At 36.1% G+C, this 26,751-nt stretch overlaps 1 protein-coding gene and 1 long non-coding RNA gene across 5 annotated transcripts in view; one reads left to right on the forward strand and one right to left on the reverse strand.

Annotated features, from left to right (window-relative positions):
- LOC128888581 (slit homolog 3 protein) overlaps window positions 1–26,751 on the reverse strand; it is a 362,389-nt gene that overhangs the window by 29,367 nt on the left and 306,271 nt on the right. The gene's annotated exons all lie outside the window — the stretch shown is intronic.
- LOC128888691 (uncharacterized) lies at window positions 9,376–10,519 on the forward strand. The gene is made up of 3 exons (XR_008460323.1): window positions 9,376–9,498; window positions 9,921–10,058; window positions 10,408–10,519. It is a non-coding gene; the product is annotated as an uncharacterized LOC128888691 (long non-coding RNA).

Raw genomic sequence — 26,751 nt, forward strand, 5'->3', positions numbered from 1 at the left:
CTAAAGTTGGTACGATGATGTGTATGTAAGTATGTATGTTTCTGCTGTTTTTCGGCTAACGCGAATAGCCGTATGTAACGGTCCTTGCAATGGCGAATGTCTCTTCGAACGAGACATATTGTTTGTATAACGATAATTATGTTACGTCCCAACTAGTTTGGGACTTTCTTTAGGGATTCTTGTCTTCGATTAAAGAGCTAAAGCTCACCTTATCTGTATTTAATTGGAAAAGAAGGAATTTTGGGATTCTATAATAATTGTCACTAAGTTTGAGTATTAACAAATATAATTATGAAACAAAACTGAATTTGGGATTACTTACAAACAAGAATAAAAATTATACAATTGAAAATGGTTTAACAATACCAATCGTTGATCTTATGCTATCGGCGGCGTTGTCAGGTTGTCCCGGGCTCGGCTGTGGCGAGGATCTGGTCTGGTTGTACACTCGCGACACGGGACTCTAATAATTGGCGAATAATAAACGTCGGACTTTCGTAGGTAACTCCGCGATGACTCTATCTTTAGTGCGTATGTTCTCACTTACGCGAACTCTTTACTTTGCTGGAGATACGATACACGATACCTAAATGAGACTAATTTCGAAATCTTAATTTCTACATTTCCGAATCTGGGACATGTCGCAAGTTCGATGGCCGATTCGTATGCAACGGCCTAACATCGCTGATGCCCGTTTGCTGACTCGCGGTTTGCATTATTTCGTACCCGAGAAACGATTTCCGCATCATTTACCGAGCGCATTCCTTAAAGTCTATTGATCTTAACTTATTCGCAATGCGAGGTCGATGAAAAGGGACACCGGCAGGGCCGGATGTAACAATTATATAGATAATTCATTTACTAGTTAATGATTTTGTGACTATTTTAAAATAAGATAACATATGTACAACAATATAGGGTATGAATACTTATGTGATCGACTATATTTTCCTTCCTAAACCCATTTCTGTTTAAGGGGGCATTTCACTGTAAATGCACAAAAAAAAGCCAATAATTTCAATAATTTGCAATTTCCATATATTTCCAATAATTTCCAATAATCTTTTTCTCAGGAACTGTTGCATAAAATTGAATAAATGTTTTTCCCCTTAAAGGTATGATTAAGGAAAGTAAATAAAAAAATTTTTTTTGGTAAAAAATATTTTGTCATTTATGTACAAAATAATATGCATGTGTGCAAAAAAAAGGTTATTCGCTGGCGCAGGTGATTTTGGCTGTCCTGGTAATCTGAAACAGAAAATCGAAAAAGTTTATTAAACTATGTCGTCACACCTATGGTCAGAACCTCCACTTATTTATTTCATCGAAAATAAACAAAATGGCAGCGTTTCTTGGAAAAGCCTTGGGAAAACCCTTTTTTTTGTACCGTAAATCAGGTGAAATTGTAAGTAAAAATCAAAATATCAACAACTTGGAGGTTCTGACGATAGGTGTGACGACATAGTTTAATAAACTTTTTCGATTTTCTGTTTCAGATTACTAGGACAGCCAAAATCACCTGCGCCAGCGGATAACTTTTTTTTTGCACATATGCATATTATTTTGTAAATAAATGATAAAATTTTTTTATTTACTTTCCTTAATCATACCTTTAAAGGGAAAAAACATTCATTCAATTTTATGCAATAGTTCCTGAGAAAAAAATGATTGAAAATATACTTTTTTTTGTGCGTTCACAGTGAAATGCCCCCTTAAATATTTCAATCTTTCATTCACACCATTCTGCTGAAATATAAAAGTGTAAGCAAACCTCAAATACCCAAGTCTCGTACGTTTTTCAAACATTAACCCGTAACGATCCCTGGAAGAACGTTTCGAGGGTATCCCTTCTCAAAATTGGAGCAATCCCTGGGGAATACCCTTGGGCGATCCAGAGCACCACCGGAACCTACGAAAATCACCCCCGTCCGCTCGTAGAGGCGGTCGTCTTCGGTCCGTTGCTCTCGATCGTCCCCGGAAGTGGAGACCGGTTCGATCACTCGTGCGACCCTAGAAATCAATTGACGGAAGGTTCCTCCGCCCCAAGAAGGCGAACGAGCCTCGAGACGCTTGGGCAGACGCAGACTGTTCAAAAGCTATTGTTACGTTCCGACAATAAATTTTCTTTTTCTTTTTGATTTCGTCGGCAGGAATGTGTTCGAGATGTGTAAAACCATCTCGAAATCTTTCTAATTGAACACGAACCTAGCCTTTGACAATGAATTATTTATGGAGCGACACATTCCTTCTACGAAATCAACATCGCCACACCACCTTCACCCTGCCTGCGCATCGCAAGGTACACATTATAAGATAATATCTACGGGCTGCCATAATGCCGATGCGTTTAATTGTTATTAATGCTCACGCGCCGTGGTCAAGGATCAGCGCACACAACGTACAGTGAGTAACTTTAATATTCGGACACTATAAGATTTTTACTTTGTTCCATCATAACTTCGTTTCTAATAAAACAAATAAAAAACATAATTAAGTATTATATTAACGTATATGTGTAGTAAACAATAGTATAAGTTTTCTTTACATAACTTACTGTAACTGTACAAATCTTACTAAAGAATTTGTTTTGAAGGAAGAAACATGGTGGAACGATGTTATTATTACCTACGAAAGTAAATTTAACATCTTTGGATCAAATGGACGAAGGATGGTGTGACGTAAGAAAAATGAAGAATTTAGATTTAAAAATCTAAGGCCGACAGTAAAACATGGAGGAGACAGTGTGCTTGTCTGGGGCTGTATATCCACATTTGGGGTGGGCGAATTAATTTTTATTGACAATATTATGGGCAAAAATGTGTATTTGAACATATTAAAAAATAATTTACACAAAAGTGCTACACAAATGGGAATTTTAAACACATTTAAGTTTTACCAGGACAATGACCTGAAACATAAGCCACGCATCGTGCAAGTATATTTACTGTACAATTGTTCAAAAGTTTTACAACCACCACCTCAATTAGATGACCTCAATCCTATCGAAAATGTGTGGAATGGACTAGAACGACGTATCAGGACAACAATATCTTAAAAAGAATTGTTGAATCATCGGTTAAAAGAAGAATGGGACAAAATAACTGATGAATATTTAAAAAAATCATTAGCAATATGCCACAACGTTTAAAAGAAGTGATACAACAGAATGGCTACTCAACGTGAAAATCTTATAGTGTCCAAATATTAAATTTACTCACTGTATGTTCAATTTATTTTAAACATTTAATACAATACTTATAGGTAGTATACGAAGAAAGACCTATAAACATCACGGTCCCTTAGATTCAAGCTAAACGTTTCTTTTGCCACTTCTTCTTGTCGAACATTCTGGAAGGTAAACTATATCTTGAAGCACCCTTATGTTTCGTCCTCGCGTAACGTTGTCGTTTGGACGAATTGAACAGTTCGGCGGCGCGAGACGCGAGGAGGTGCGTACGGCTCATTTCTTCTGGTAGGATTCCCCAACACAAGATTTCCGCGCGTACCAAATCGCCGAGCAATGTTAGCTGTTTTTCTATTAACGAACTTTTCATCACGTGTTTCTTGATCCTTTGTCTCCAAACCTTCTAGAATGTCCAACAGAGTTCACCTCGTTAAGAGAATCCGAACCGTGATCACTTCTCAACGTACAGTCGCGCAGAACCCTACCAAATTCGAGCGAACTATTTTTTTGAGCTAGAGTTGTCTTACCGTACAGTATCATTGTGAAAAGTGAGTGATAAGGGAAGACTCAAGTTCTTCGTCAAACAATCAATCAAATGCCAGATTCTTTTATTTCCTACAGTTATTCAATTTATTTAAATATATTCATATTAAATCTTTCTTTTTCTGTAAAGCATAATTTAGCCATTTATTGAGTTAATAATAATCGTTTAACGTGTGTGTGTGTTTTCCTTTCGACCAGGACGTCCGATCGATCATCATTGTATTTCTGGGTAATCCCATCGACATTTCGAAAAGGAAATCTCAGCGGTAAGTTGTTTTCTTCTAACATAAATGTACAGTTGTGATCATCGGGAATATTCACAAATGATCCATCATTTCCGGGGTAACCCTAACTGAATCACTTACGATGATCACTTACTTCTCTGCCAGCTTTATAACATGTTGTATTGTATGTAAGAAGGAACGAAAGATTGTATTTAACTGTAATATTCAAATTTTGTATCTCGACTATTGTCATTAAGACCTTTATGGTTAAAAATCATGATTAATTAAATTCAGCAGTGCTATTCTAATAGTAAACACGATCTCATAATTTAAATTCACTGTTTTCAATCCGATCGAGTCCTAATTTGTTATCCTGATATCATGACAAATTAACATATGAATTAGGCCCAGTATGGGACTGTTATGGGACGTAATTACTATTTTCTTTCCATTAAATATGTGTTTAGGTGCCATACTCCAAACGTATTTGTAAAAACTTTCGTTGTTGTTTTGTGTATGTCCACCTTAACATCTTTCGAGCAACTCCCATAAAGTATGGGACGAAAAGGCCCTGACCTTGTCGATAGGCAAGTAAAATATTATATAGAATACAATTATTTTTTAAGCCATGACGTGAGAATTTCATCCCATGTCACACTATCGTCAGTGCCGGTCTCTGCGCGGCACCGCTACGTTGAGTTGTCGGTGACCTGGGTGTCCGTTGGCATCATCATTGCTCGCCTAATAGGCAGCTTCCGTCAAGGGGATCATGGGATACACGACGACGGCCGCGGCAACGTGGTGGACGACGTCATCGGAGATCTTACGATACTCATCTACGTGCTGGGAGTGGAGCTGCCCGCCAAGCGTTTATTGATGCTCTCCTCTTTCAATCTGCGTCAGCTACGGTCAAGGAACGACGCTACCATGTCGTGGCAATTTCTTTCATGCTTTTGTGCCCAGCGGGACGTTAGGGGGGCAGACCACTGTACGAGCACTTTCGAGATAGGTGTATTCAGAAAACGTTTCTGGAGAAATTGTGTGACGTATTGTACTTAAATCTTTAGTATATTTTACTGAGCGTATGAATGAACAAGAATGGATTTCATAATGTCTTTAAGGGAGTATCCTGAATTAGGAGGTCTAAAAAAAGCGGTTTTTCGTGAATTTTTTTAGGATGACAACAAATAATTAATTCTATCGAACTTTTTATCCTATTTCCATACATATTTGAGTAGACTGTACAAATTTTTTCAACAAGAAATATTCAAATTCAGTTGACTGTGACGGACATTTCTAGAGCACCTCACAATTAAAACCTATCGGCGGGAATGATACAGGTCGTAATTTTGGCTTGACACGAAAAACTAAATGAAATTTTCATTTTCATAGATTTTTCTCCTATGTGAACTAAAAAAATTCATACAAAAAAATTTTGAGCAACTTTTTTATCAAGTTAAAGTGATTTTTTTCACCCAAACAACTCGTTCTTTTTTTCAAACTTGCAGTAATTTCACATTTCACCATTTTTGTGGGTCTTTCTTAGTTCACATAGAAGAAAAATGTATGAAAATGAAAATTTCTTTTGGTTTTTTCGTGTCAAATCAAAATTACGACCTGCATCTTTCCCGCCGATAGGAGGTTTTAATTATGAGCTGCTCTACAAATGTGCGTCACAGTCGATTCAATTTGTATATTTCTTGTTGAAAAAATTTGTACAGACTACTCAAATATGTATGAAAATAGGATAAAAAGTTCGATAAAATTAATTATTTTTTTCTATCCTGAAAAAATTTACGAAAAACTGCTTTTTTTAGACCTCCTTATTCAGGATACCCCCTTAAACGAGGCAGTACCAGCTGTTTTTTAATAAGTAAAATTTGACATCTTTTCTCACTTAAGCTTTATCTGATCTAGTTGTTCTATGTGACGTGGGACACAGATTCCTGCGTCACAGCTTAAATAATTTTTAAATAATAAAAATATATATATAGTTTACTTGCGTATCGGCAAGGTCAGGTCTTTGTCACAGCAGTCCCGTACGGGCCCAGGCTCGTATGTGAATTTCTCTTTCGTATTTAATAGGATGGACGGTTAGGATGCGAGCGGATTCAACAGTGAATTTAAATTAAATATTGAAAGCTATTTTACTATTGAAATATCATTGTCTGATGTGTATTTTATAAACCAATGATTAGACCTTGAAATTTATATATTTATAATAGATCACACTCCTTCATTCTTTTAATTAATTCATATAAAATTAAACATAAATTGTATAGAAGAAAACAATGAAAATATATATATTTATTTGCTTCTGGGATATCAACTAGGATTACCCCGGAATGAATTATATCATTTATTAATATCCCAGATTTTATTAATATCCCAGATATCTCGATGTTCTGAGTTGTTCTGGTCGCCCTGTGGTTGAAGGAAAAACACACGCACACGTTTTACGGTTATAATTAACGCTAAACTATATTTACAAAAAAAAAAGAAAGATTTAATATTAAAGTATTTAAATAAATTAAATTAATAAAAAAAATTGAATAAAACGAGTTGTTTTACGGGGAACTAGAGTCTTTGCCTACCACTCACTTTTAATAATATAAACGAGGTAACGCGGTACACAACTCTGCTCAAATATAGTTCGCTCGGACTATTCACGCGCTCGACGCGACTGTACGATGAAAAGTGATTTTGACTTCGCTGCTTTGAGCGCAACTCGGTGCGATGTTTACAAAGTGCTTGCGCTGCATTCTCGGAGGTGCCGAATCAGAGTGCAGCCGTAACGACAGTGGATTTTAATTGGGTAGACTCCTAGGCTGACTAAGGTGTCCGTGTGCTCCGCCAAATCCTAAGACTTCTATGCTGTTCGTACAATCCAATTCAAGAGTTTTAATTTCATGGGTATCATGCGGTCGGCCAACGAGAGCGAAAGAGAAAGAAAATTGAAGCGCTGTGCTTAAGTTTCGCAACGCGCTGTACTATGGTGTGAGATGTTACGCGAACTGCTTATATCAAAAACGTGGTTTCTGGCGGTTCGCGACGGAAGTTCGGCGTGCAATTTAAAACGATCTGGCTTGAAGAGAATTCTTATCTATTTTGATAACACTCGTGTGATTTTTCCGTTCCCACGGCGAGTGAACATTCATATCGCTTAATAATAATTGATACATAACATTCTCACGGCGCAGCGCGTACATATTATTATTTTACAATCCAGTCATACTAAACATGTTACATTTTACATGATTTCTCCACGGCACAGCGCTGTCAGCAGGGTGGAAGTGGCGTGACGACGTTGATTTCAAGGAGGGAATGTGTATTTTCTTCAAAAATGAATTTAATAAACTACCGTCAAAGGCTAGGTTTGTGTTCGATTAGAACGAATTCGGGATGGTAAACCATCTCGAACACATTCCTGCCGACGAAATCAAGAAAAATAAAAACGAAAATGTCTGCGCGTAACATCTACAAAGTCTAAACTACAAAACAGTGATGAGTTTTTTTCAAAAAAAAACAGGACGTCTTTGAACCAAAATTTTGTTTTTTCACAAATGTTTTATTTTTAATTTTTTTTCCTACATACAATTTTGACAAACCATCTTCACTGTTTTATACATAAGATAAGATTCTGCGTCAAACAAAGAAAGTCCGGACTCGATAGGTCAACTTTGCGAAGAGTTATGTCTACCTGCCCGAGTAAGTGATACCGAAAGACAAAAAAGTACGATTGTTCAGGAAACGCAAAGAAAAAACAAAGAAATGTGACGAACGCCTTAGGCCCCTCCAACACCAATAGAAGAAATACCAATTATTCATCCCTATAATACTTCCGTAATAATCTATTTAGTACTGTCGGTGATTCCAATCTAAAAATAATAAATAAAAACAAGAATTTTTTGAATTTATCTGAGATATACCTATAAAAAGAAATAAAGATTCGATCGAAAATATTTGAAATGAAATTTGGGCAGGATATTATCATACAATTTGGACTGATGCCAATCCACGGCACTCATACTGCTCGGAAATTATTTAGATAAAAAAATTATTTAAATAGAAAATCGAATAAAGATACATAACTTTATCTTTATTCGATGACTGCCGGATAAAAAAATGTATTCGAAGTAAGTGTACTCAAAGGATAAAGATAACTTAAATTATTTTTATTCGAAGGCTAAAGATATCTGCTTTATCTGCAGAAAGTTTCAATCGTAAGATACTTTTCGCACTTTTAACTTTATCCGACGGGTAAAGATACCTGCGTTAACTGCAGAGAGTTTCACTCGTTGGGTAGTTTTCCCATTTTTAACTTTAACCGACCGCTAGTCGCCGAGTTAAATCAAAGAATAGGAATTTTGCAATAACAATAGTTATAAACATTTAAAAAGACCACAATTTATACCTACAGTACACGTCTATATGCGCAAATATATACTTCCTTACTCCTGTATAATTATGTATAACTATACTTTACAACCGCCGACTAAACAGTAAACACCGCTTAAAAAGTTATTCGACCCTTATCCGATAATTTCAGATAAAGATAAAAGTACGAAAGATATCCCACGCGACGAGTGAAACTTCAGTTAAAGATAAAAATGCGAAAATAACCCACGGGTGAATATCTTTGAAGAGAAACCAGGTAACTCTAGCCGTCGAATAAAGATACAAATGCGGAAAAGTATCTTAGGGTTGAAACTCTCGGGGAGAAACCAGGTATCTCTAGCGGTCCGTTAAAGTTAAAAATGGGAAAACTACCCAACGAGTGAAACTCTCTGCAGTTAACGCAGGTATCTTTACCGTCGGATAAAGTTAAAAGTGCGAAAAGTATCTTACGATTGAAACTTTCTGTAGATAAAACAGATATCTTTAGCCTTCGAATAAAAATAATTTAAGTTATCTTTATCCTTTGAGTACATTTACTCCGAATACATTTTTTTATCCGGCAGTTATCGAATAAAGATAAAGTTATTTATCTTTATTCGACGAGTAAGAGATATAAATTTTTCATCTTCATTCGATATTAAAAATTTTTATTTAGATAAAGATTTTGCCCATCTCTGGCTCGAAGCAGCGAAATCAAAGTCACTTCTCGTTGTAAAGTCCCGTCAAGCGTAACGGACGCCCACGAGCGACCTTTAGCTATCCTCTTTATAATTTTGAGCCAGAGTTCCCGGTTAAAGTGTTCCTTCAATGCGAAACATTGATCGCGAAACACTCAGTTCGCCATGTTAGAAATTCCTTTTGTTCATATTTTTGTTTCGCCTCTTATAATTAAGAGTAGTCTAAGAATAAAATTTCACACGTTGTAAATAGTAATTGTAATCTCGCCGCGTAATTGGCTTTAAACTGTTCCCGCGAGTGTTCTGTTGCGTATGTGTGTGTGTTTGCCAACACGTGCCACTTCGGAAAGAACTATTCTCCATCCAAATCCGCCACTACTGTACTGCCTGGCAACGCGGGCACGAACGATCCTTTCAACCTGATTGTACCTGTACCAGATTTATTGTAAAGGACGCCTTCGCACCATCCATTGTAAGTCGAACTTTCTTCAGATAGTACTGTTATTCGCCGTTCTCATTAGTATCACAGTAAGAATCGTCGTAAAGCGGAAAAGGAAGAGAGAGATAGAGAGCAAAATTAACACGTTAAGCGCCATGCCGAATTCTTGTGCCGTTCCGTTCAGGTCACAATTAGTGTAACTAACTAACTAACTAACTAACTAACTAACAGGCCACAGTAGCCGTCAGGGGGGCCCTGCCGGGTCCATGCGGACCGACGAGGCCTGAACGGGAAGTTTTGCGCCGGTCCCTAGGGACGTGTTAATAAAACGTCTTATAAATTCTTGTTATTCTTATAAACACTTTCACCATAATTTTTCTTCAGTTTCCATTCGACTATATTTTACCTTCTATTTTAAATTTATTTTTAATATTTATTTATTTAAATTTTCTTAGCTGTCTTGCGGTAAACGCAGCGCGCATCACCTGGTACGTAACACGACTAGCTAACCGCCGCAGCTCTGAATCTTCCAAAGAGGTGAGAATAAAACAGAAGAAGGCGTTTTTAGGGTGCAAGCATCGCTGGAAGTTAAGGTAAGGCAGTTTCGGGAATTTTCATTGAAAAAACATTAAACGCGTTTTTATCAAAACTACGTTTTGTCTGTCGGCGGTAGTGATTTCTTCGGAATCACTGAACCGATCGTAATGAAAGTTTAACCACATATTCTACACATGAATAACTTCAGTGGGTACTAGAACTGTCTTAAAATTTTACTTTTTACTATATTTTTTTGGCCAGAAACAATGAAAAAATACCTCGCTCTTTGTTCTTTTTTTTTTAATCTCCGCCATTGTGTTATTTATGAATAAATATTAATTCTCGTAGAATACACGAGAGCCACAGTCATACTGAATCTAAAAATGTTTGATTTTTTCGTTTCAGGTGATCCGTTAACATAATATCAACGCCGCCAGCGACATATTTACTTTGCGAAGAGCTGTGTTTATCTGCATTTGTTGAAATATAAACAACGATTAAAATAAATAAATAAAATTTTGAATACGTATTTTGATAGTGTACTTACTAAGCCCAATAAGTTTCATATCAATATCTATACCAATAAACTCTTAAAAAAATGAACAGAAACAGCCTTCTTTTGAGCATCTAAATCAGAATGATCCCTGAAATTAGCGAAATCACCTGAGGTGAACGAACGCGTAGATAAACATGTTATAGAAAAACGTGCGAACACGAATCGAGGAAAGGCGACAAAAACCACAGCGTGATAGCGTGAATGTGTTGACCCGCGAGCAAGACCGTATGTGTGAGCCGAAATAATAATACGTAAGGAACGAGAGACGGTTGCGAGCAAACATAAATATGTCAAATCTTCCTAAAAAATCCAAAATTATTTCGAGAACGTTCGGGCGCCGTGCGTATAAAAGAATCCGACCGCGGCGCAGCCGTTTTAAATAAAGAGTCTAACGAAGTACATGCAACGATTATACGCATAACGAGGATCACGAATTATAACGATTACGGCTGTCGTGTGTATCACTCTTGTGTATCTATCAGGTATTTTAATAAAGGATCTAATGAATAGATCTAATAATTCTAAATCCTATGTTTATGAACTGCTGTCGATTGAAAATTTAGCAAAATTAACGCCAATTGAGTAGTCAAAAAATTGGCAATTCGCAATTGTTTTATGAAAACAATGTATTTCTTGTGAATTGCTGTCGAATGAAAATTTTGCGAAATTAACGGTAACTGAGTACTTAATCGAAAAAAGTGCAACCCTCTGTTGTTTCGTGCAAATACGTCGAATTTGTTGTGCGAGACATTTCCTAGTTCTCCTAGGGGCTATTATTACGCATCCTGCGACGTTATGTATTTTTCGCGGTAACACGAACGAAAACGCAAAAGGGAGCAAAAGATGGTAGGAAATATAGCGAATCAGGCGGTAGCTATTCAACGTTATACATATACATATGTAAGAGCACAGCGAAGCAACGAGGCGAATTGCATTCAGCTCTTCCGATGCGAGGATAAAGTCCGAAATTTTCAGATTTTCGTGGAAATGGAACGGTCTCGGTAGCTCCCGACTTCTGAGGATGCAATCGTACAACTTTGATAAGCTGCTCACGCTTTTATAAAACGCGAAGGGCATGGGGAAGTGTTAACATTGTGAAACGTTAGGTAGCTTAAGCCACGATATATCTCGTCGAGGGTAATTTATTTTTCACTACGTTTGCGTACCATATTTCATAACATAGAAATTATAAGTCTTAATATTTTTCGAAAAACTAAGGTAAAGGTAGCTTTCGACACAAAGCGATGTGACATATTTATTTTTAAGTATGTTACTGTTGAGACTTTTTAAAATTATGAATTGGTCTATGAAAACTTTTATTAATACGTTCATATGGTGATCTAAATAAATTAACTCTGAAAACGAGATGTTAAAGAAAATAAGTTGCAAAAGTAAGGGCTAGTTTAAATTCAACAAAAATAAGTTTCAGTTGTGTGCAAACAAAGTGTTAAGCTCATATAAATTTTCGACTAATTTGCCAGCCAACGCGTTAAACCAACTTAGAAATGTTTATTTCGAAAGCAATGTAAACCTATTTCTGATCGTTTAAGAAATAACAATATTTCGAATATGAAATGTTTCATATCTGTTTAACAATATTTATTATAACAATATTTAATTCCGCAAAGATTGGATCAAAGAATTGCCCAATATCTTGCATCAAATTGTATACAATTTGTTCGACGTAATATTGGCGATATAAATTGACTTAAATCTCGATTGGATTTACAGGCAATCGAAAAGTATTTTAAATACGACATTGTTAGCTTTCGTTCGCTAACGAAGCGAAACGACCACGGGTACGGGAAAAAAGATGAACTTAATTCTTTCGTTCGACCTATTTACGCTCGATTCTTTTATGGAATGACTTTTAAGATACCCCTGTGGACGAAGGATATACCCGATAAAGCTTCCATACACGTCCTACTTGAGAACAGAAATGAGATTTAAGGGGTAAGTGAAGGGCTCCCAGGTTGAGTTTTTCCATTTAACAAAAGAAATAACAGAATGTATATATTCAGAATTCAAAGATGAGGAAAATATTCCTCTCTGATCACAACTGTTCACTACTTTCTTTTGGAATGCAATGTTTACTGTTTTTCCATAAAAATATTGTAAAATTTTCCAACTAAATAAAATAAACGCCTGTCATGAAGACTACAAGTAACTACAATATTTGGATGATTAAAGTCTTCTTTCAGTTCTTCCCCAAAATTTTGAATTTTGCTAAGAACTCCGACACAATTTATTCTCTATTGCAGTTCACTTTGGATGACCTCAAATGACCTTCATAGTAGGTCATTGTACTCGTCTTGAAACACTTTACCAGACTGTAAGTAAGAAACCATACTATTCAATTTGAAAAAACAGAATTGATCTTCATATCTCTTTGACGCCTCCACCTACAGAAAAATTGGTAATACCAGATTATGGCTCCCCGATACCAAATAAGTTTGGTCTAATGTATTTTCTTTTATCTTCAAAAACAAACGAATTATTTAGGTGACCTGCTTAAAATGCCCTAAACTGTATGTGGGCCGTGTTCGGAAATTGGCTGACAGTACCGTCAGTACTGAATTTCCGTTCGAAAATGGTTTCCAGTACAGTTGACTAGACTGTAACGTACTACCATTTTGTCGGACATCGATCCTAGGGAATTGCTGGCTTCCGGCTGTCGAAACTGTCAGCAGGGAGGTAATGCAGAGTCAGTATTGCATATGGCGGCGCCCAGTGTTGTGTTTTTGTTTGTGATATACACTTGTGGTAATACTCTGTGATAAAAAAAATATTATAAAACATATAAAATGGAGAAGTATTCAGTACAGATAATTGACGACGTGACTGCTACTCTTTTTTGTCTCTACTACTTTTATATTGTTAAACCTATTTTTGAAAACTGCCAGATTCGGGCTATATTTTTGGGAAATACTTTGAGTTATGTTTATAATTAATTTTTACACGATTATCCAATAACGAAGAATATTTTTTCGATGGAAGAATATTATTTATACGGGATTGGTCGTGTAGGTAAAGCGGTTGACTGTGGATCCGAGGATCGTGGGTTCGAATCTGCGTGCCTTATTTTTCGTTCTTATATTCCTACAATATTAAATATTATTTGTGCTAAAAAATTCATGGCCAATTTTATGAAAAGTCGAAAATGCTTTTTCATTTCATGATCTGTTTTGGTTGCAGAATCAAAACGGAGACGCCAAAACACTGCAAACGAAAAGAAATTGGATGAACTGCTAGAAGAAAGTAATAGACGGCGAGACGAGCGTGATAAGCAGCACGCAGAAGAAAATGGAGCGGCTGGATAAATTATTAGAAATTCTCAAACGGAGAAAAGTGACTCGACGTGCATCGAAGTCAGTGTTTTCTGTTAATATCTCCTTAACGAAGCCTTGGACAATATTTTCGCTAAGGAAAAAGTTGTTTCAAGTCACCTCACGAACCACCCCTTTCAAGGACCTCCAACATTTTTGGGAGACCCTGTATATACGTACTCATATCAATTAATTCAATCTTAACACATCTTGCGCGGGAAGCAACTAAAGTCGTTTTGCATGGACTACTGCGCCGCCCCACGGCGAGAAACACAAATAACAGCGCCGGCGTGAACGTGTTAAATACCTATTGCAAATTCTACTGTCCGTTAACATTAATCACAGGATGGACAACGATAAAATAGAATGTGAAGATGAAGATTTGTATGCAGATAGTTTATCGAATTGCGATGACTAGGTTATCAATGATGATTGTAGTGACGACGAAATTAGATATCGTTCTAGAACTATTATTCAACGAATAATTTCAAGCAGTTCTGATTCAAGCCCGGATTCGAATAATTCTGATTCTCAAGAAGAATGTTTATCAGTAGACAAACGCCTAGTCTTGGAAGAGTTTTTAGGTCGATCAAGAATAGATACGAAAAACGTTCCGGATAATGTAGCGGATGCTGTAGCTTTATTTATTGGCGATAATTTTCTTACATTCCTTATAGAAGAGTCAAATTGATATTATTATAAAAATAATGATAAATTCACAACTTCCAAGAAAACCCTCAAATGGAAAGACATTACGATACAAGACATGAAGAAATTTTTGGGGCTTATTCTTCTTATAGGACAAGTGCATAAGGACCGAAAAGAGGATTATTGGAACACGGATCCGTGTATAGAAACGCCAATGTTTCCGAAAACAATAACAAGATACAGCTTTCGTATGTTATGGAAGACCTGGCACTTCAATAACAATGAATAGTTGACTGATGGACTACTTTGTTTCCAAGTTTATAAATGTTTATAAGCCTAAAGAGAAACTAAGTTTTATTTTATAAATACCTAAAGTTCACAAACTGCAGCTACTTTCTGCAGAAGTAATTTTGTGTACGAATTGTAAAAAATCGCCCGCTACCCGTTGAGAGTTTGGCGGCAAAGCATTCGTGCAACATGTGTTAATTAATTACATTTTTATTTATGTTTAGAATAATAAATTTTACTTTATTTCATTACGTTTTATTTATGTTCGAAGATTAAGTTTTGAGTATATTTAATTATATATCATTTTTTCTATGTGCAAAGGATACAGTGTAAATAAATAAATAAATGACCTGCTATGTATACAGCCAAACTGTTTATAAATACTTATTTACATTTCATAGCAATATGTACAATGATCCATACCATGACAAGTAATACAAAATAGCGGTTAATTGTTATTCATGATTCTCAATTCATTATTTACATTCATAAATTTTTTTAACACTATTGCATTAACAATCACATTTAATGGAGCTTGATTTATCGCGTTCATGGCGGTTGTGACGCACAAATGTATATATACGCGCGCACGCGTCTGTGTGCGTGTGTGTGTGCTGGAAAACGCGTTCGCATTTGCATGCACGATTGCAGTTTCAGCAACACTGCCAGTAAAACAGAACGCCTATTTTTCAGTCAAATTAGCGTTAATACTGGTAATACTGCCAGGCAATTTCCGAACACACTCATGGTCGAAGGTGTCGACGTAAAAACAAAGACGCATCGACATTTATCTATCGCCAAGATGGCCAAAAGCGCGCCGATTATGACTTTTTACCACTACATATTACAATCCAAATTTTGAACATTATCCTCTTTCAACTATAATAATTAAAATTTAACTAAACCTTCAGTGCTACATTAGTCAATTTTCGAAAAATTTAGAATACAATAAATCCAGAATCAAACCATATGAAGGTAATTCTTTCCATTATTTTTTTCCTACTTTTATTTCAGTCTCACTTAACCATCGAAAAAACTTTTGCCCTCCACCATACCACCAACAAATATCATATCTGTGCCTTTCAAATATTTCGAGAAATGTTCACGTCGTAACAACTGGGTCGAGTGGTCGCTAATCAGAACTTTCTCCAATTAAAGCAGATTGCAACTATAGAACGGGCGCCCAATAAATCGGCGAATATTCTGGAGCATCTTTCAAACACGCGTACACAATACCACGGTGATAACAAATATATATAAAGAAAAAAGCACAATGAAAATGGTACCTGAAAATATTCTTGCGACCCAATTGCTGAATCTGTTCTAGTACACACGCGTGATAAATCGATATCCTGTTATTCGATACGTTCTATGAACAAATAGAGAATATTTACCCGGCTCATGTGACCGATACTCTCGTAGCAATTGAACAATTATCAAGGAAAATATTAAAAACTCGCTCTCCTTCGCACAAGCGTCTGGAAGTAGGTAATGAAAATTAAAAAGTTGATTTGCTTTCACAGCATTACTTTAAAAAAGATAAATAGTGGAACGAAATTTCACCCAATTTATCATTAAATCATTTTTAGCATTTTGCATTTTGCTAATGCATTTTGTATTAATTTACACATATTTCGAGAACAAACAGGTCGATTAATTACGTTCGTAAATAATTAATTAGAGAATCGTCATACCTAAATTGATTTGTAATATATCTCTTCACACTTTCAAACTCCTATAATGACACAAATATTTGTAAAATGAGAAAATTAACATAAATATTATTTCATTCAAAATTATATCTCAAATTTTAAACACGTACAAGGGAAGCATGGACAAATGCAGAAAATAATATTTTTTCAATTACTGAAATGAAACCTTAGCACAGACGAGTCGTTTAGCAAACTGCAAAATGTAATTTAAAAAACTTCGTAAAAACATTTCTTACTTTGAAATATACATTCAAAATATTACTTAATTATTAATATAATATAATTATTTTATTTTTGATGTTGTTGTTGAAAAACCAATAAAGGAATTAAAAAACTGTATGACTATAGAGATGAGGAATATGACATGGGTCAATAAACTCGACACCTGTGATCTTGAGGTCACTCAAGTGGACATGGATCTCCTTCGAGATCAAAGGACCCCAAGCTGACAACCGTGGCAAGACAGAACCTAATTACCACTTCGTGTGGCAAAATTCAACCTCCACAACTCTTGAGCTGAGTTTGTCGATACGGACAGACCTCAAAGAGATCATAAAACTTCATACCAACAATTCAGGGCCACGAATATAGATAAAAACAGAGTCATAAGCCATAGAATCTAACATCAACGACTCCACAGATATAGAACTCGATATTAACGACTTAGGGTTGGCAAAGGGGCCTCCACGAGGGGGGAGAGCGGATACAGAATTGACGCGCGGGGAGTCTCCGCAACGCAAAGGACCCACCCCAAGATGGGGAGGGAGGGGATATGGTATTGCGGGGAGCACGTCCACGTCGACTTTTGCCTCAGAGGAGGACGGCGAATGTGGGAGGCCGGGGAGTGAACTGACCCCGGGTCTTGGAGGAGTAATGATCCCTCTCGGGACGGGCTGATCTGGTATTGCTTCCTGGTCGGTTGGCGTACTCTTCATTGCTAGTTAGTTGGCTCGCGGCTCCCCAAACTACAGGGGTAGAGATGAGTAGAGAGGGGACAGCGGATCGGTCGGTCCTCTATAGCAAAGATGGGGTAAACTCTAGGCTTTGAATAAACCTGAAGTTTGCCAATGTGTTTGTCTCGTTTCTTTCTTTGGAAAATGTTTCTAAAGAGAAAACGCGAGAAACATGTCGGCAAATTTCAGATTTATTCGAAGTCTAGGGTTTTGCCCATCACTGCTCTAGGGAGAGGGACGTTCGATCCGCCTATACCTCCCGAGGTTCCCCCATTTTTCACGCTGCATAGACGTAAAGCCCACTACTTTTGCGTCGTTCGTGCGAATGTCCGGTGTCCGAGGGTTAACGTTACGCCAATGATCTCTATTCCTCTCTCGCTCTATCTTGTTTACGACCAATACCAAAGATGCGTCTTTTGACCTGGCTAATACCGAAAATGCGTGCGGGTAGGGGTGTCGATCTTCCGCACGCCAACTATCCAGCAAAGCAAAGTACTCGCGTGATCCAGGCACTTCCCAAGTAGCTTAGGTGGGTGTGGGGTTTTAATGGGTATCCACCGCGGATGGGCGCTCCTTCGATGCTCCCCACCCCGATGATTGTCCCATATAACCTCGCCCCCCCCCCCCCCAGAACGCCGAGGTATGCGTAATGAATTTCCCCACAGAAAAAATCGGGTTGCCAAAGGGAATAGTAATGACATTCAGAATTAGAGAAACCAGCACCAACCACATCAGAAGTGTAACATCCTCAATGTTGACAACCTACAGCCAAAAGAATTAATAATGAAAGACCTAAAAACAGCAAACCTAAGATCAAGGACACCCAGAGATACAAAATTAGATAGTAACGATCTAGGGTTGACACTAAAGAGTCCCAGGAGCTTGTGACTTCAAAAGTATCGATTCCAGAGATGTGAAATTCATTAATGATTGTCTGAGATCGTTGAGCTCAAGAACAAGAAACTTAATATCAAATGCATCAGAACCGCGTAACTTGATGTCAACGTCGTAGGATAATCAAAATTATTAACAATGAGTCGCAGCGTCAAGAAACCGTAAATTAATAACTTCAGATGTAGGAAACTTAATCTTGAGGACCTGAAGTAGATACGATTTAAAATACGAGCTCAAGAACAGAGAAAGAAATACAATAAAATAAGCTTGATATTGACAATTTGCACTCATAAAAGCTAACAATGCCAACAAGTCTCAGGATTAAGGAACATCCACGATTTCAGAAGACGTGAAACTCAATATTGACAAGCCTGGAATCGATACATGAAGTTAATAATGACGAGCTCACAAGTAGGTAATCCAATATCAAAGACACTAGACGTACGAAATTCGATATTAACAATCTAGGGTAATCTGAATTAATAACGTCAAGTCTCGAGGTCAAGGTATTCAAAATTAACGATTTCAGAGATGAACAATTTTTAACACTACGTGATAAGTTAATAACAGCCAGGGTCAATGAACTTAATATTTCAATTCATTTCTACACCTAATAATACTAGTTTACAAAATAAAAAAAGTTTTATGTAAATTCAATGCCATTATTTTGTTGTTATGTATTTTGGCCTGCTAAACTCAAAAATCGAAACGAAGAAATTTTGTATGAATAGATTTCCGAGATATGAGGTTTTGAATTTTTTTTCGATTTTTTTCTGAGATAGCTTTACATTTTAGGCTATATCTCGAGCTAGAAACGTCCGATTGAGTCGCGCAAAATACCATATTGAAGGTAATCGAATCTTCAACAATTATTTCTCACACTGTTTTCCAATCGGTTAAGTAGTTATGTGCCACAAAAAGTGTTATGGGCCAAAATATATGAGAAACTTCGATCTTTTGGGCTGAAATAAAACATGAAAATTTCTTCTATCGCCATGCAAAAATATAAACTGTCACATTATGTCCAATTTCTTATTGATTTCGTATAAATCGTACTTTTACGAAGACAACAAGCTTTTTGGTGAAGAAAATCTATAGATAAATACCGGAGTTATGTACAATTGAGTAAAGGTACAAAAATTCCAATTTTACTCTGTTTTTGTATTTCTTTTCAATTTTATAGAAAACGTTTATTTAATTCATATCGTTCATTTTTATTATTGAATTTCAATATTAATATGTAATACTTTGGCCTTAGTGAATTAGTAATTAATTAAATAGTAAGTTTAGTGTTGCTTTTCTCATATTTTCTTAGTGCCAACTTTCTATCATGTCTAATCATTTCATTTAATTAATCGAAAATTTACAAAATGAGTGTTGAGTTGTGAGTTTCACATTGCTACAGCGTCGGCAGATACATCTATCATGATCCGGAATCTTCTATCATGTTCGAGATCCATTATTGAAGTTACCTTTGCTGTGTGTGTGTAAGTACCAGGCAGATAAAAGCAAAAATGAAATTTTGTAATAGCGAAATAGTTGATATGCTTTTAGTTTATGAAGAGTACCATCAGAATGCAATAAGAGTCAAAGGTGTGTATGCCGAAAGGTATCCTGAACGAAGTCAGTCACTTCGAACCGTATTTGAGAGAATGTGTGAATCGCTTCGACGAACCAGAAGTTTTAATCTTACTAAACGTAACGTAGCGAAACCTGCTACTTGTGATGAAAATACGACTGCGGTCCTACCAGCGATAACAGAAAACGCCTATATTACACTCTTCGTCAAAAAATTCGAGACACTTTTTTAAAACGTCATAAATATAATATGTGAGGTTTCAACCGATCTTCTGTGCCAAGTTGAATTGACGAGGTTTGATGAGAAGGAGTTAATTCACCCCCCCTAAAGGGGGTAGCGCAGAAAAACGGCACTTCGGAAGGGTCCATGGGTGACGGAAAGGGGTGAAAAAATAAAAAAAACCTTTGGGGTGATTCTCTTTGATGCCCTCTACAAAATGCACCCCTTGGAATCCCTCTCGGACAAACCCACACCCCTACAACCCCCCACCCCCTTTAAATTTACAATTTTTGGACGACGATCTCGATTTTGGGCTCAATGCATTCCCTGGAATCCCCTGATCCAGGAAATGCCAACGCCCATATCGTACACCCCATAGGCACCCCTTGGAGGGGCGGAATAGCTCACTACTTTTCAACCCCCTTCGTGAAGGGGCACTTTCACATATCGGAGGGCGATGAAATTTATCATTAGACTGCGGAAGTTTATGCAAATCCATATTTTTATAGGAAATAGTTAAAAGAATGGGACCTAGGCTGAAATTTATTTTGAAATTAGAGTACTATAAAAATACATTTTTTATTTTGCATATGTTGCATATTTATGTTTAAAAATATATGGAATAATATATTGCATATATTATTTATCCTGTTTATGTGAAATATCTATTTCCACAAATTAGTTTCGTCTATCACCCAATTTTCATGTCATAATTGTGTAGTGTTTAAACAAATACAGGCCATATAAAACCATATTTCTGTAACCTTGTATTGCCAATCGATTGTTAGGTGTGACTATTTATATTTGGAATTCGAATACTTCAGTTCCATTATCGCAGTTAATGTGATCTCTGTGAAAAAGTGAATATATTTAAGTGTCTCTTAATTCTCTAAAAATGCCAAAAGTTAGAAAAGGTAGAAAAGGTAGAAAAGCATTAATGCTACGTTGGATCAAAAACGATTCCAATTTTGTTATTAATGACAACGACAATAATGATAACGATGAACCATTTATTGCATAATTTTCAATAAAAATGTGAAGTGTGAAAGGAAATCGCATTTAGACCAACACATAAATACCGGGACACATAAGAGGAAAATCGAAGAAACTGGTAATTCATGTGAAACAGAGGAACATATAGCAACGAGCTCAAGAAAAAATGAATTTTATGCAGACTTGGCGCGAGCAATGGTCGCTATTAACATGCTTGGTGATCTTTAAACAATGATACGTGGAGGAATTTTTTAACAAAGTATATAGTAAATCATACTGTTCCGGATGAATCATCATTACGGAAGACTTATTTAGATGATTGCTATAATTCATGCATACAAGCTTCAGAATAATTGTGAAAAGTATTTTATATATGTGTAAATAGTGAATAGTCTGTAACATACTAATATATTACTTATTATACTACATTTTATTCAAATTTTTCGTGCATATTTTGCATATTTTGCATATCTTTCATGCATATTTTGCATATTCATGTTACATATTTATCGTGCATAAACTTCCTCAGTCTATTTATCATGTTTGTTGTCGGTATGTAAAGGATCAATGCCGAAAAGGTCCCGTTTCGAAAACTACCCTTGGAGCTGAACAGGGGTGGCCCAAAGTTAGGGGTGGTCCACCCTCAGATGTAGGGGTCAAAACGTCGCCGCGCATGTCCCAAGGTCCGGGGAATCGGGCCAAACACTTTTTCATGTTTTTCCCCGCATGGACAGTATTAACAAACGAAAACTTTGTTTTCTTGGAAAACCCACCCCCAAGTTTAGGTCTGTCTGGATGGTGAACGAGTAACACAACATCAGCGCCATTGGCGGATCTGAACGCGCAAATGCTTCATTAGCAGGCCCCCAAAAAATCAGATTTTTTTAATCACGCTTTCGTTGTCAGATGGGGGCAGATTTGAAAGAGCAGCAAGTGGGCCGGACGAAATCAGCGTTCAAGAGCGAAGCGGTACGTTACCAAGGAGTTGCAACCGTACGTGGTTAGACCAAACCGGACTCCAGTAGAATATGGGTAGAACGATTATTAATTGTTTTGTTTTTAAAGTTTACGGAATTATCATTTGTTTTTTCTTCAAAGTTTAATAAGATATTACAAAAATTAAAGTTTTTGTCGTTTATTTTTGCAAAATGTCTTTTTTTTTAGTGATGAAATTACAAGAATTGAGTGTTCAATGTAGTACACGGTAGATTTCACGAGGATCTGGAATTAGCAAAACAAGTGTACTACGAATTCTTTATGAAGAAAAAAATCATCCCTATTATCTAGCACTTCATCAGAAGCTCCATGGCTATAAACATCGCTGTCCTGCGGAAATCTGTGATAAGGTTGAATCTCCTAACTAATATTACGATAAGAAAATTGTCAAGTAATAGAGTGAAATTCCTCGTTACCTATTAGGTTTAGGACTAATAAAAATCAGTACGCTTTTATTCAGAATTCGATACTCTACTATATTTTTGTATAAAAACAGTAATGTTAACGGTGAAGCCGATCGTGTGATGACTGACCTATATAATTCATTCCTCTATAAATTATTTTCAATTTTCATTATCTCCTACACTGTGTGACCAAATACATGTTGCAAAGAGCAAATTTTATCTTCATGAAATTTCCCAAATGATTCTTGTTTATAAAAAATTATATATTATACTTAATAAGTACCCTTAAAATTCACCTTATAATTTTCAATTCATTTTTAACATAAAAAACGTTATTGTGGTTTAAATATAAAAGTTAGATATATTGTGTCGCTGACTTTTATTTAAATCTATTGATAACCAATATTTTTGTATTATATTATTTTCGCGTACATCTAATCATTAGGTCAGCGTACCCCGATAAAACAGCCAAGTAATGCTTTTCTTCTGATTTGATTTACAAATTTTAAGATTTTAAATTGAAAACATATTTTTATCAAAAGAAAACATAGCTTATATTACTCAGAGATAGTGTAGCTTTCTATTACTGAAAAAATGTTTAAAATCGGTTCAGTAGTGCCGGATATTACCCCCTACATACAAACAAACAAACTTTACCTCTTTATAATATTAGTATAAATATCAATAATAGCACACGTGTTACACTATTCAGAAGATAAGACATAGTTTTACTTAAGCTTCAATTCTTTTTCTGTGCATATAGAAGTATGAATTTGGATAAACATTTATAGTGTAAATACGACAAATGTGGGACAGCAATCTCTTCGTTAAATGGACTTATCACAGTAGCTCCAGGTAGGTACTATATTCTATGACTGTGTAGTCGTTATTTATTAGCATGACCCCTTGATCTTCCTGTGTTAGTCCGTATTCCACAGTCCCAGAGTCTTCTCTATCCACTGGCATAATTTCACGTTATGAATACTGCATTCCATGACTCTAATACCGTTCACACGAACTTGGATGAACCGAAAATCAAGTTCAGCAACCTATCGTTATTGTCCTGGTTCCACGATTGACAATATCGACGCGGATAACCGCAAGGTTGCCTCTATCAGCACGCACGTTCCGATAGTTGTTAACCTCCCCGAGCACAAATGTTATCAGTAGCTTGGCCCTGTATCGAGCCAGACAGATCCTACACTCGTCTACATCAGCTGGTACGTGAAACCTATTTCTAACGTTCATCAGTGCAAACGAACTTTTTAACACTAGGTTCTTTATCAGGCTTGTCTTATTGAAATAATGCTTTAATAGGGGAAGCTTGTTTAAATAGAAAGCTTGGATAAAAATGAATTTAGATACATACTTATCTCTTTATATGGATAAAAGTCTGCATAAGTGGTTGACGAAAAATGTAAACGGTTTCTGTAAAACCTTGTAAAATTTGTAATTGGTCGAAATGACCGTGCTCCGTAAACCTACCGTTAACATATTAACGTATCTTAATCGTATATTAATTGTATCGTATATTAATGTATCATATTATACATCAATGGATTCAGAAAGAAATTTCCGTTCATTTTTGTGGTTATATAAATTGTTGTGCTACTTAAAATAATGTAATAATAAATTTTTTTGTTATAAACAAATGACTTTTTACAAAACTGTGACCACTTTTTGTCTTACCTCATAAAACTAACACTCCTCAAATTAAAGATAATATTTTTTGTTCCTCCGGCGTCAAATTGAATCAAGTTTAGTAATTTTGAATGTATGTAGGTTATTTTACATTTTGCGTCGCCTCCGAAAAGGTTGGATTGTATTTAATATGCTGTATTTAATAATTTAATCAAATTCATCAAGAGCTGGTGAATAATAGTGTAGTTTAAATAGAAACTGTTTCATACTTTTCAGTGTATTTTCTCATACTTTTGAGGAATTGTATCTAGAGCTGATGAGTATTCATGTAAATTTATTACAAATTATTTCATACTTTTTAGTGCAATTTTAATAATTTTCGAAATAGTTTATATTTTCTTTCAAAAATTAATTTTTCACGTACTTATCAATCCACATTTTATTTTCGGACAGAACTCGCACAGATTTTCATAAAAATGTCACTATGTAGATGGCACTAATAAATTAACACGACGCGTATGAGAGCATCTGTCAGTTCGCATTTTCAAAAGGGAATTACCAACTTTAATGGGGCAAACTTTTCCTCTTCACTCGTTTCTCATATCCATCATGAGCAACAAGTTGGATGTAACACATAATTACACGATGGCAGAAATAACTACTATACACGTATTCTGTTTATTTTTAACCAACTTCGAAAAGGAGGAGGTTACTCAATTAGACATGTATATTTTTTTTTCACGCCGAATCGACAAACCTGAGATGAACATTTTCTTCAGCCTTTTCATTTTCAGAATTACGATATTCGGAAAAATGCATGTGGAATACCAGAATGAAATATTCAAACCAGATAATGTAATTGCCTGTCTTTGTCACTGTAATCTCAGTTCTTCCTCTCCTATGATCAGCCTAAAAGAACATCCCCTTAACTCTTTGATATACATATGTACACTAACGAACAAACGAACCGGAACGATTTTTCAAATGTTCATAGCTATGAGAGTTTTCAACCGATTGCGGTGAAACTTCGTCAGGAGTAGTCTTTAAGTGTCTTCTGAGTGTGTGCAAAGTTGCATTGGCGAGGGTTGATGTGAAGGGGTTAATTCACCCCCCTAAAGGGGAGGGTGTAGAAAAATGCCTCTTTGGAAAAGGTCAGGGGTGAAAAAAACCTTTGGGGCGACTCTCCTTGATGCCCTCTACAAAATGCACCCCTTGAAATCCCTCTCAGACAAACCCACCCCCCACAACCCCCCACCTCCTCTAAAATCCACAATTTTTGGACGACAGTCTCGATTTTGGGCTCAATGCGGTCCTTGGAATCCCCCGATTCAGGAAATGCCAAAATAAAATGTCCTATGTATAAACTGTAAACATAAAAAAGTTCCGTCTTATCATTCCCTATAAGCTGATACTTTTTTCTAATTCACACCTCTAAACGTTTTAGAATTTCTAGCAAAAATCGTCCTGCAATCAAGTGGTAATGAAAGCTAATGTACAGTAGCATTGGCATCGGAAAATAAATAGTTCCTTGTTATAATTCTTTTAAATATGTAGTATTCTCACTTCCCATCCTCAATTGTTGCTGCATTGCAAGCGAAAGTAGAGTTTCTTTAAAATAAAATTCTGTAAGATATTAAATCTAAAACGTATGTAAGTTACAAAATTAATATTATAAAGATTTATCAAAATATTCTAGGTTTTTCATAGATGAATAAACTGGATTAAAAATTAATTTTTTATATTGTCCAATATGTATAAGTATATTAACTATAGTAAACAATAAATTGATTTACTTGGATTGGTTGATCGAGAAAAATTGTCGCAGTATGTTATTCGTCTATTCCCAATCAGTTACTGTGATGTGCCTCCTTAACGACATAAGTAATGAATATTTAAATTACAACCAGAAAACGAAGACTTTAAATTAACTGAACCATCACGAAATTACACCCAATCAGCAAGTACTCGCTTAGATTCAAAAGGAGTTCTCAAAATGCAAATACATAGTATGAAATTTTCTAAAATTTTCTAAAATCATGTTTACATTATTTTGAACAGTCTGCAGCGATATTTTGAACCTATAGAAACCGAATTAACGACATGTATAACGAATATTTGAATTACAACCAGAAGAAGAAAACTTCAAACTATCAAAACCATCACAAAGTTACCCTGAATCAGCAAGTAAAAAATTCTTAACGTGTAGAAACATGCTCCATAGTAGGAAACTTTTCAAAATTTCCGTACGTCACGTTCGCGCCATCCCGTAGAACCCTCGCAGCGATATCCCCAAGCCCGTGCTGGTACAAAATTCATTTTTCGTTTCCGTGTCTACGGTCAATCCAGGAACCGTGGTGCGCTCGTCCCTGGTATCCGCGAGCGTTTCATTCGTACATAAAGAGAGGAAACGGACAACGAAGGCGGATTCGTTGGATTCTGGATTTTGCCAATACCGACCCGAGGGGGTCATGGGTGCGAGCGCAACATCCCCCGGTAATCACGGGAATGCACGCCCCCGTGCGTCCATAGTCGTGTTTCTT

Source organism: Hylaeus anthracinus, unplaced genomic scaffold, assembly GCF_026225885.1.
Source record: "Hylaeus anthracinus isolate JK02 unplaced genomic scaffold, UHH_iyHylAnth1.0_haploid 11994, whole genome shotgun sequence".
In the NCBI taxonomy this organism is placed as follows: Eukaryota; Metazoa; Arthropoda; class Insecta; order Hymenoptera; family Colletidae; genus Hylaeus; species Hylaeus anthracinus.